The sequence below is a fragment of the Lepus europaeus genome, chromosome 11, assembly GCF_033115175.1.
Source record: "Lepus europaeus isolate LE1 chromosome 11, mLepTim1.pri, whole genome shotgun sequence".
Lineage (NCBI taxonomy): Eukaryota > Metazoa > Chordata > Mammalia > Lagomorpha > Leporidae > Lepus > Lepus europaeus.
This window is the reverse complement of record NC_084837.1, coordinates 92,372,066-92,381,382: the sequence shown is the minus strand read 5'-3', so window position 1 is coordinate 92,381,382 and position 9,317 is coordinate 92,372,066.

The window sequence follows — 9,317 nt, the reverse complement described above, 5'->3', positions numbered from 1 at the left end:
ACTCAATAACAGATGTTGCTACAGCCTCTGTGTTTTGTTTTCCGCAAATTATCAATGGACTTTATTGTTTTGAATGTTTTTTATCGGGGAACATTTTATTTTGAGCTTAGATTCACTAATTGGTTCATCATGGGAACACCAGCTGTACACGTTCGAATTTTCTAGGGAGAAAGCTAGAGCAACGGCGGCAAAGAAACATGATATTTCTGTTTGCATAGATGACATTTTATGCACTTGCCTAACGAAAATACTTTGCTTTTCTACAAAACTATTTTTACTGTGATTTTCTCGGTCCATTGCATACGAATTCCACACCAGTTTGACCGGATATGATGGATGAACCCGGAAATATCCGGTTGTGTTTTGGCTAACTCAATGCGAAATACTGCGAAAGTCTCTGTGTTTTTGTATTTTGGATATTATTGATGGACTTTATTGTTTTGAGTATTTTTATCAGGGAACATTTAATTTTGTACCGTAGTAACACTAATTGGTTCCACATGGGGACACCAGCTCTACACATTTGTATTTTCTAAGGAGAAAGCTAGAGGAACTGCGGCAAACATACATGAGATTTCTGTTTCTGTAGATGAGATTTTATGCACTTACCTAACGAAAAGACTTTGCTTTTCTCCAAATCCATTTTTACTGAGATTTTCTCAGTCCATTGCATACGATTTCCAGACCATTTTGTCCGGATTTGCCTGGATGAAACCGTAAATATCCGGATTTGTTTTGGCTAACTCAATCTGAAATATTGTGAAAGCCTCTGTGTTTGTGTATTCCTGATATTATCAATGGACTTTATTGTTTTTGAATGTTTTGTATCAGGGAAAATTTAATTTTGTTCTTGGAAACACTAATTGGTTCATCATGGGGACACCCGCTCTACACATTTGCATTTTCTAGGGAGAAAGCTATACCAAATGTGGCAAACAAACATGATATTTCTGTTTGTATAGATGACATTTTATGCACAAGCCTAAAGAAAAGACTTTGCTTTTCTCCAAAATTATTTTTACTGTGATTTTCTCGGTCTACTCCATACAAATTACACACCAGTTTGTCCGGATATGACTGGATGAAACCGGAAATATCTGGTTGTTTTTTGGCTAACTCAATCACAGATATTGCTACAGCCTCTGTGTTTGTGATTTCCGGATATTATCAATGGACTTTATTGTTTTTTTCAACGTTTTTTATCGGGGAACATTTAATTTAGAGCTAGATACACTAATTGGTTTCACATGGAGACACCAGCTCTACATATTTGTATTTTCTAGGAAGAAAGCTAGAGGAACTGCAGCAAACAAACATGATATTTCTGTTTCTTTCAATGAAATTTTATGCACTTGCCTAATGAAAAGACTTTGCTTTTCTCCAAAACCATTTTTACTGTGATTTTCTCAGTCCATTGCATACAAATTCCATACCACTTTGTCCGGATATGACTGTATGAAACTAGAAATATCGGGTTGTGTTTTGGCTAACTCAATCCGAAATATTGTGAAAGCTTCTGTGTTTGTTTATTCTGGATATTATCCTCGGACTTTTTTGTTTGGAATGTTTTTATCAGGAACTATGAAATTTTGTATCGTAGAAACACTAGTTGGTTCATCATGGGGACACGAGGTCTACACATTCACATTTTCTAGGGAGAAAGCTAGAGGAACTGCAGCAAACAAACATGATATTTCTGTTTGTATCGATGACATTTTATGCACTTGCCTAACAAAAAGACTTTGCTTTTCTTCAAAACCATTTTTACTGTGATTTTCTCGGTCCATTACATACGAATTCCACACCAGTTTGTCCGGATATGACTGGAACAAAACAGAAATATCCCGTTGTGTTTTGGATAACTGTATCTGAAATATTGCTACAGTCTCTGTGTTTGTGTATTGCTGATATTATCCAGGGACTTTATTATTTTGAATGTTTTTTATCGGAAAACATTTTATTTTGAGCTTGGATACAGTAATTGGTTCATCATGGGGACACCCGCTCTACACATTTGTATTTTCTAGGGAGAAAGCTATACCAAATGTGGCAAACAAACATGATATTTCTGTTTGTATAGATGACATTTTATGCACAAGCCTAAAGAAAAGACTTTGCTTTTCTCCAAAATTATTTTTACTGTGATTTTCTCGGTCTACTCCATACAAATTACACACCAGTTTGTCCGGATATGACTGGATGAAACCGGAAATATCTGGTTGTTTTTTGGCTAACTCAATCACAGATATTGCTACAGCCTCTGTGTTTGTGATTTCCGGATATTATCAATGGACTTTATTGTTTTTTCAACGTTTTTTATCGGGGAACATTTAATTTAGAGCTAGATACACTAATTGGTTTCACATGGAGACACCAGCTCTACATATTTGTATTTTCTAGGAAGAAAGCTAGAGGAACTGCAGCAAACAAACATGATATTTCTGTTTCTTTCAATGAAATTTTATGCACTTGCCTAACGAAAAGACTTTGCTTTTCTCCAAAACTATTTTTACTGTGATTTTCTCGGTCCATTACATACGAATTCCACACCAGTTTGTCCGGATATGACTGGAACAAAACAGAAATATCCCGTTGTGTTTTGGATAACTGTATCCGAAATATTGCTACAGTCTCTGTGTTTGTGTATTGCTGATATTATCCAGGGACTTTATTATTTTGAATGTTTTTCATCGGAAAACATTTTATTTTGAGCTTGGATACAGTAATTGGTTCCACATGGAGACACCAGCTCTACATATTTGTATTTTCTAGGGAGAAAGCTAGAGGAACTGTGGCAAACAAACATGATATTTCTGTTTGTATAGATGACATTTTATGCACTTACCTAAGGAAAAGACTTTGCTTTTCTCCAAAACAATTTTTACTGTGATTTTCTCGGTCCATTGCATACGAATTCCAAACCACTTTGTCCGGACATGACTGGATGAAAACAGAAATATCCGGTTGTGCTTTGGCTAACTCAATAACAGATGTTGCTACAGCCTCTGTGTTTTGTTTTCCGCAAATTATCAATGGACTTTATTGTTTTGAATGTTTTTTATCGGGGAACATTTTATTTTGAGCTTAGATTCACTAATTGGTTCATCATGGGAACACCAGCTGTACACGTTCGAATTTTCTAGGGAGAAAGCTAGAGCAACGGCGGCAAAGAAACATGATATTTCTGTTTGCATAGATGACATTTTATGCACTTGCCTAACGAAAATACTTTGCTTTTCTACAAAACTATTTTTACTGTGATTTTCTCGGTCCATTGCATACGAATTCCACACCAGTTTGACCGGATATGATGGATGAACCCGGAAATATCCGGTTGTGTTTTGGCTAACTCAATGCGAAATACTGCGAAAGTCTCTGTGTTTTTGTATTTTGGATATTATTGATGGACTTTATTGTTTTGAGTATTTTTATCAGGGAACATTTAATTTTGTACCGTAGTAACACTAATTGGTTCCACATGGGGACACCAGCTCTACACATTTGTATTTTCTAAGGAGAAAGCTAGAGGAACTGCGGCAAACATACATGAGATTTCTGTTTCTGTAGATGAGATTTTATGCACTTACCTAACGAAAAGACTTTGCTTTTCTCCAAATCCATTTTTACTGAGATTTTCTCAGTCCATTGCATACGATTTCCAGACCATTTTGTCCGGATTTGCCTGGATGAAACCGTAAATATCCGGATTTGTTTTGGCTAACTCAATCTGAAATATTGTGAAAGCCTCTGTGTTTGTGTATTCCTGATATTATCAATGGACTTTATTGTTTTTGAATGTTTTGTATCAGGGAAAATTTAATTTTGTTCTTGGAAACACTAATTGGTTCATCATGGGGACACCCGCTCTACACATTTGGATTTTCTAGGGAGAAAGCTATACCAAATGTGGCAAACAAAGATGATATTTGGCTTTGCATAGATGACATTTTATGCACTTGCCTAACGAAAATACTTTGCTTTTCTACAAAACTATTTTTACTGTGATTTTCTCGGTCCATTGCATACGAATTCCACACCAGTTTGACCGGATATGATGGATGAACCCGGAAATATCCGGTTGTGTTTTGGCTAACTCAATGCGAAATACTGCGAAAGTCTCTGTGTTTTTGTTTTTTGGATATTATTGATGGACTTTATTGTTTTGAGTATTTTTATCAGGGAACATTTAATTTTGTACCGTAGTAACACTAATTGGTTCCACATGGGGACACCAGCTCTACACATTTGTATTTTCTAAGGAGAAAGCTAGAGGAACTGCGGCAAACATACATGAGATTTCTGTTTCTGTAGATGAGATTTTATGCACTTACCTAACGAAAAGACTTTGCTTTTCTCCAAATCCATTTTTACTGAGATTTTCTCAGTCCATTGCATACGATTTCCAGACCATTTTGTCCGGATTTGCCTGGATGAAACCGTAAATATCCGGATTTGTTTTGGCTAACTCAATCTGAAATATTGTGAAAGCCTCTGTGTTTGTGTATTCCTGATATTATCAATGGACTTTATTGTTTTTGAATGTTTTGTATCAGGGAAAATTTAATTTTGTTCTTGGAAACACTAATTGGTTCATCATGGGGACACCCGCTCTACACATTTGCATTTTCTAGGGAGAAAGCTATACCAAATGTGGCAAACAAACATGATATTTCTGTTTGTATAGATGACATTTTATGCACAAGCCTAAAGAAAAGACTTTGCTTTTCTCCAAAATTATTTTTACTGTGATTTTCTCGGTCTACTCCATACAAATTACACACCAGTTTGTCCGGATATGACTGGATGAAACCGGAAATATCTGGTTGTTTTTTGGCTAACTCAATCACAGATATTGCTACAGCCTCTGTGTTTGTGATTTCCGGATATTATCAATGGACTTTATTGTTTTTTTCAACGTTTTTTATCGGGGAACATTTAATTTAGAGCTAGATACACTAATTGGTTTCACATGGAGACACCAGCTCTACATATTTGTATTTTCTAGGAAGAAAGCTAGAGGAACTGCAGCAAACAAACATGATATTTCTGTTTCTTTCAATGAAATTTTATGCACTTGCCTAACGAAAAGACTTTGCTTTTCTCCAAAACCATTTTTACTGTGATTTTCTCAGTCCATTGCATACAAATTCCATACCACTTTGTCCGGATATGACTGTATGAAACTAGAAATATCGGGTTGTGTTTTGGCTAACTCAATCCGAAATATTGTGAAAGCCTCTGTGTTTGTTTATTCTGGATATTATCCTCGGACTTTTTTGTTTGGAATGTTTTTATCAGGAACTATGAAATTTTGTATCGTAGAAACACTAGTTGGTTCATCATGGGGACACGAGGTCTACACATTCACATTTTCTAGGGAGAAAGCTAGAGGAACTGCAGCAAACAAACATGATATTTCTGTTTGTATCGATGACATTTTATGCACTTGCCTAACGAAAAGACTTTGCTTTTCTCCAAAACCATTTTTACTGTGATTTTCTCGGTCCATTACATACGAATTCCACACCAGTTTGTCCGGATATGACTGGAACAAAACAGAAATATCCCGTTGTGTTTTGGATAACTGTATCCGAAATATTGCTACAGTCTCTGTGTTTGTGTATTGCTGATATTATCCAGGGACTTTATTATTTTGAATGTTTTTCATCGGAAAACATTTTATTTTGAGCTTGGATACAGTAATTGGTTCCACATGGAGACACCAGCTCTACATATTTGTATTTTCTAGGGAGAAAGCTAGAGGAACTGTGGCAAACAAACATGATATTTCTGTTTGTATAGATGACATTTTATGCACTTACCTAAGGAAAAGACTTTGCTTTTCTCCAAAACAATTTTTACTGTGATTTTCTCGGTCCATTGCATACGAATTCCAAACCACTTTGTCCGGACATGACTGGATGAAAACAGAAATATCCGGTTGTGCTTTGGCTAACTCAATAACAGATGTTGCTACAGCCTCTGTGTTTTGTTTTCCGCAAATTATCAATGGACTTTATTGTTTTGAATGTTTTTTATCGGGGAACATTTTATTTTGAGCTTAGATTCACTAATTGGTTCATCATGGGAACACCAGCTGTACACGTTCGAATTTTCTAGGGAGAAAGCTAGAGCAACGGCGGCAAAGAAACATGGTATTTCTGTTTGCATAGATGACATTTTATGCACTTGCCTAACGAAAATACTTTGCTTTTCTACAAAACTATTTTTACTGTGATTTTCTCGGTCCATTGCATACGAATTCCACACCAGTTTGACCGGATATGATGGATGAACCCGGAAATATCCGGTTGTGTTTTGGCTAACTCAATGCGAAATACTGCGAAAGTCTCTGTGTTTTTGTTTTTTGGATATTATTGATGGACTTTATTGTTTTGAGTATTTTTATCAGGGAACATTTAATTTTGTACCGTAGTAACACTAATTGGTTCCACATGGGGACACCAGCTCTACACATTTGTATTTTCTAAGGAGAAAGCTAGAGGAACTGCGGCAAACATACATGAGATTTCTGTTTCTGTAGATGAGATTTTATGCACTTACCTAACGAAAAGACTTTGCTTTTCTCCAAATCCATTTTTACTGAGATTTTCTCAGTCCATTGCATACGATTTCCAGACCATTTTGTCCGGATTTGCCTGGATGAAACCGTAAATATCCGGATTTGTTTTGGCTAACTCAATCTGAAATATTGTGAAAGCCTCTGTGTTTGTGTATTCCTGATATTATCAATGGACTTTATTGTTTTTGAATGTTTTGTATCAGGGAAAATTTAATTTTGTTCTTGGAAACACTAATTGGTTCATCATGGGGACACCCGCTCTACACATTTGCATTTTCTAGGGAGAAAGCTATACCAAATGTGGCAAACAAACATGATATTTCTGTTTGTATAGATGACATTTTATGCACAAGCCTAAAGAAAAGACTTTGCTTTTCTCCAAAATTATTTTTACTGTGATTTTCTCGGTCTACTCCATACAAATTACACACCAGTTTGTCCGGATATGACTGGATGAAACCGGAAATATCTGGTTGTTTTTTGGCTAACTCAATCACAGATATTGCTACAGCCTCTGTGTTTGTGATTTCCGGATATTATCAATGGACTTTATTGTTTTTTTCAACGTTTTTTATCGGGGAACATTTAATTTAGAGCTAGATACACTAATTGGTTTCACATGGAGACACCAGCTCTACATATTTGTATTTTCTAGGAAGAAAGCTAGAGGAACTGCAGCAAACAAACATGATATTTCTGTTTCTTTCAATGAAATTTTATGCACTTGCCTAATGAAAAGACTTTGCTTTTCTCCAAAACCATTTTTACTGTGATTTTCTCAGTCCATTGCATACAAATTCCATACCACTTTGTCCGGATATGACTGTATGAAACTAGAAATATCGGGTTGTGTTTTGGCTAACTCAATCCGAAATATTGTGAAAGCCTCTGTGTTTGTTTATTCTGGATATTATCCTCGGACTTTTTTGTTTGGAATGTTTTTATCAGGAACTATGAAATTTTGTATCGTAGAAACACTAGTTGGTTCATCATGGGGACACGAGGTCTACACATTCACATTTTCTAGGGAGAAAGCTAGAGGAACTGCAGCAAACAAACATGATATTTCTGTTTGTATCGATGACATTTTATGCACTTGCCTAACGAAAAGACTTTGCTTTTCTTCAAAACCATTTTTACTGTGATTTTCTCGGTCCATTACATACGAATTCCACACCAGTTTGTCCGGATATGACTGGAACAAAACAGAAATATCCCGTTGTGTTTTGGATAACTGTATCCGAAATATTGCTACAGTCTCTGTGTTTGTGTATTGCTGATATTATCCAGGGACTTTATTATTTTGAATGTTTTTTATCGGAAAACATTTTATTTTGAGCTTGGATACAGTAATTGGTTCCACATGGAGACACCAGCTCTACATATTTGTATTTTCTAGGGAGAAAGCTAGAGGAACTGTGGCAAACAAACATGATATTTCTGTTTGTATAGATGATATTTTATGCACTTACCTAACGAAAAGACTTTGCTTTTCTCCAAAACCATTTTTAATTTGATTTTCTCGGTCCATTGCATACGAATTCCACACCAGCTTGTCCGCATTACTGGAAGAAAACAAATATCCTGTTGTGTTTTGGCTAACTGAATCCGAAATATTTTGAAAGCCTATGTGTTTGTGTTTTCTGGATATTATCGATGGACTTTATTGTTTTGAATATTTTCATCAGGAAACATTTAATTTTTTACCGTTGAAACACTAATTGATTCATCCTGGGGACACCAGCTCCACACATTCGTATTTTCTAGGGAGAAAGCTGGAGGAACTGCGGCAACAAACATGATATTTCTGTTTTTATCGATGACATTTTAGGCACTTGCCTAACGAAAAGACTTTGCTTTTCTCCAAATCCATTTGTACTGTGATTTTGTCGGTCCATTGCATACGAATTCCACACCAGCTTGTCCGCATATGAATTGAAGAAAACAAATATCCGGTTGTGTTTTGGCTAACTCAATCTGAAATATTGTGAAAGACTCTGTGTTTGTGTTTTCTGGATATTATCAATGGGCTTTATTGTTTTGAATATTTTCATCAGGAAACATATAATTTTCTACCGCTGAAACACTAATTGATTCATCAAGGGGACACCAGCTCTACACATTCGTATTTTCTAGGGAGAATGCTACAGGAACTGTGGCAAACAAACATGATATTTCTGTTTGTATAGATGACATTTTATACAATTGCCTAACGAAAAGACTTTGCTTTTCTCCATAACCATTTTTACTGTGATTTTCTCGGTCCATTGCATACGAATTCCAAACCACTTTGTCCGGACATGACTGGATGAAAACATTAATATCCGGTTGTGCTTTGGCTAACTCAATAACAGATGTTGCTACAGCCTCTGTGTTTTTGTTTTCCGGAAATTATCAATGGACTTTATTGTTTTGAATGTTTTTTATCGGGGAACATTTTATTTTGAGCTTAGATTCACTAATTGGTTCATCATGGGAACACCAGCTGTACACGTTCGAATTTTCTAGGGAGAAAGCTAGAGCAACGGCGGCAAAGAAACATGATATTTCTGTTTGTATAGATGACATTTTATGCACTTGCCTAACGAAAAGACTTTGCTTTTCTCCAAAACCATTTGTACTGTGATTTTCTCGGTCCATTGCATACGAATTCCACACCACTTTTTCCGGATATGACTGGATGAAAACGGAAATATCCGGTTTTGTTTTGGCTAACTGAATCCGAAATATTGTG